The sequence below is a fragment of the Anoplophora glabripennis genome, unplaced genomic scaffold, assembly GCF_000390285.2.
Source record: "Anoplophora glabripennis isolate ALB-LARVAE unplaced genomic scaffold, Agla_2.0 scaffold944, whole genome shotgun sequence".
NCBI lineage: Eukaryota > Metazoa > Arthropoda > Insecta > Coleoptera > Cerambycidae > Anoplophora > Anoplophora glabripennis.
In genome coordinates, this window is record NW_019426001.1 from 18,962 (window position 1) to 22,179 (window position 3,218).

Below are 3,218 nucleotides of genomic sequence, written 5' to 3' on the forward strand. Positions count from 1 at the left end.
ATCTCGATTGCAACTGACTGGTATATGATAGGAGAAGGCAGTATCCAGCATAAACATAAATCGTTCATGGTAGACGATTATAATTCTGTACACAGATCGGCCATCTAAAGACAAATGAAGATGATGAGGTGGAGATGATTGATAAGTTACTGAATTATTCCCATATCATGTAGCTTGTTGATAATGCCACTACAGAGGTGATGTTCTTTAGTCAAACGACACTCTTCGATATAATAGCGTAAATCATTTACAAGTTTGTCGGGATCGTCTCCACTCTCTCTTTCTAGCATATCTTCGCTGTTCTCACAATCTGTTTCTAATTGTACATCATTATCCATGTTTAACGTTTCATTATCATAGCAGTCGAAGGGTCTGTATATATATTTTCTATTACAGATACTGTTCATGTCGTGGGCGGATAGCTCGCTGTTATCAATAATCTGCTGATGTTTGGTTTCCCTGTGAGCGATTAAGTTGTAGTGTCTTGTAAATTTCTTTCCACATGTGTCGCAGGGAAATGTGATAGATTTATGCTTGTTAGCGTAGCGACTAAGTCCACTTCTATATGCAAACCCCTTGGAGCAAATGTCGCACGTATACATGTTTACTCTTTGAGTAGCAGCTGTATAATGAATATGTACTTAAATACCCTTTTTGCGATCCTTTTTTAGGTGATTATCCAGTTTTATGTGACGTTAAACATCCTTCGAAAAATGAATTTCGATTGCGTGGTTGATATTCAGTCCTTCAAGATTAGTAGGAACGTAAGATCATCACGTAAAACTGGATAGTCGTCACGTAAAAACTGCATAACCATGACGTAAAGACTGGATAATCGTCACTTAAAACTGGATAATCATAATGTAAAAACTGGATAATCGTCATGTAAAACTGGATAATCATCACGTAAAGACTGGATAATCATCACGTAAAACTGGATAATCATCACGTAAGACTGGATAATCACCTAAAAAAAGGCTCACAAAAAGGGTATCTAAGGGTACAATCCTCGAGTGAGTGTGTGTGTTGTGTGTTTGATACATTTGTATTTAACTGGAACAGACATATTGCACAAAATCATTAGAGCACTCGCCGTTATTACCTTTTGAAATAAATGAAATACATTACAGTGATAAGAATTTATGACTTCCCTTTCCAAAATTCTATTCCTCTCACCTCTCGATAATCACGTTTTAAACAAAATTCCCTGTATGTACTTTTAATATAAAATAATGTCCTAATTTCTTCTTGCATGCTTAAGACCCGTATCTGGATTAAACTATTAGGTATCTAATTACACTTCTTACTGAGATAACATATTAATTTTATTATTATATTTTCTGTTAATTTATAATTTTGAACTTACCGCCAGCCCCGTCTAATCAAATGCTTATACGCATGCGTTATAATTTCAATACATATGCTATTTCCATTATTCATCTTTAGTTTTAAATTTTCCGCTAATTCCACTCATATGCTGATATTGATGCAATTCCGAATAAGAATGATGTAATACTGTTTGGAGTTCATTGACCTTCCTTATAAGTATGATTTGTGTTGACTTACTGATTTTAAAGTAATTAATTACACGTTCTACACATATATTTTGTCACATATATATTATTTCTATTATTTCAGTTTTTGAATTTACCGCCAATCCCCATCATCCCGAGATCTACTATGCAACCATTTTTTTAATATTACATATATTTTAAATCTCCCATCAATTTCAATGCGGTGCTGATCGAACCTAAATCGAATGATGCAATACCGTATTAGAATGATGTAATGCTGTTTGGAGTTCATTGACCTCCCTTATCATGATTTATGCTAACATTGCGATTTTGAAGAAACTAAGGCACTAATTACAAGTATGTTCTGCGCATGCATTAATCATATTTTTTATTTTTGTTCATATTCCTAACATCAATCTCAATGGTTGCTCACGTGATCTCAGTTCATAATGTGATCTTCATATTTACCAGGTGCAGCTCGAATGTCATTTTGCACCAGGAATTTGTGAAATAGATTCTGTTATTCAAGTTTGGACAAGCATTTTTGTTACATCCTGAATAAATATATGTATTCTTTAAATGTTTAATCTAGGATAAATCTAGTAGTATTAATCTAGATAAACACTTTTACTAAGGAACTTTAATTGTTAACGATAATATATGTATAGTATATTATCATTAAATTACTTGAAAATTAATATTCTCAACGTAACATATACAACATAACAAACATTTTCGACTTTTACAAAATCATCAATTTGTAGTAAAACGACAAATCTTATGAAAATGAATTATTTTCGTTCAAAATAATGTTTATATAAAAAGCGGTACAATAACTTTATCTTTTCCCACAACTTTTTGAAAAATAATCGAAATGCTTCATAACTGCATCATTAATTAAATTAGTGTTCTTGTTCTATTTTGTCATTTTACTCATACGACATAGATGTAGATGTAGATCTGAAATTGAAATAAAAACTAAATATCTGGAATTATTATTATTTTTGCTTCAATTTTAGTCTAAAGCATAGTGATCTTAAGGTTTTACTTATATCATGTTTGAGAGAAAAAATCAGCAATCAAAAAATTTTCTCACCCTTTACCTAACAATTTATGCAACAAATATAATAGCCACTTTTTACATTATAACTGATATTCCATCCGACGGCATTTCTCTCCATATTTATAGTGTATTTTTATAAAAAAAAATATATGTAATGGTCTTTACACATACTCCCATAACTAAAGTATATATGAAGGGGATCGAATTTACCATTCAGTAACAATCTAACAATTCAATTCCCCATTTTCTCTCAATCAGACAACTTGTATATATGCGCATATCTGTCGCCTGGATTTTGTATACGTGGCTGATGCTTTTACGTCAGTGACACAGCTATTTATTTCAAACAGTTAGCGAAATATAAGATATCTTGTGCTAATGCGCAAGTTTTTTCGTTCAAGAGACCTGAACGGAGCTGTGTTTGAATGTTTGATATTTGCTTCAAATACCCTCTCAATTTCTGGCGAATGAACCCCGGCTGTTGTCGTGCTTTGTGATGACACATGTATAAAGGTAACAATACCATTTGTTATCTCTCTCTCTCTCTCTCTCGTTCTAATATTAAACTAGTACCTATTGAATCTGAATTTTTAACAGATTTAAGAAGCAGTCTTAATAAACGGTGTACACAGAGATTTTCT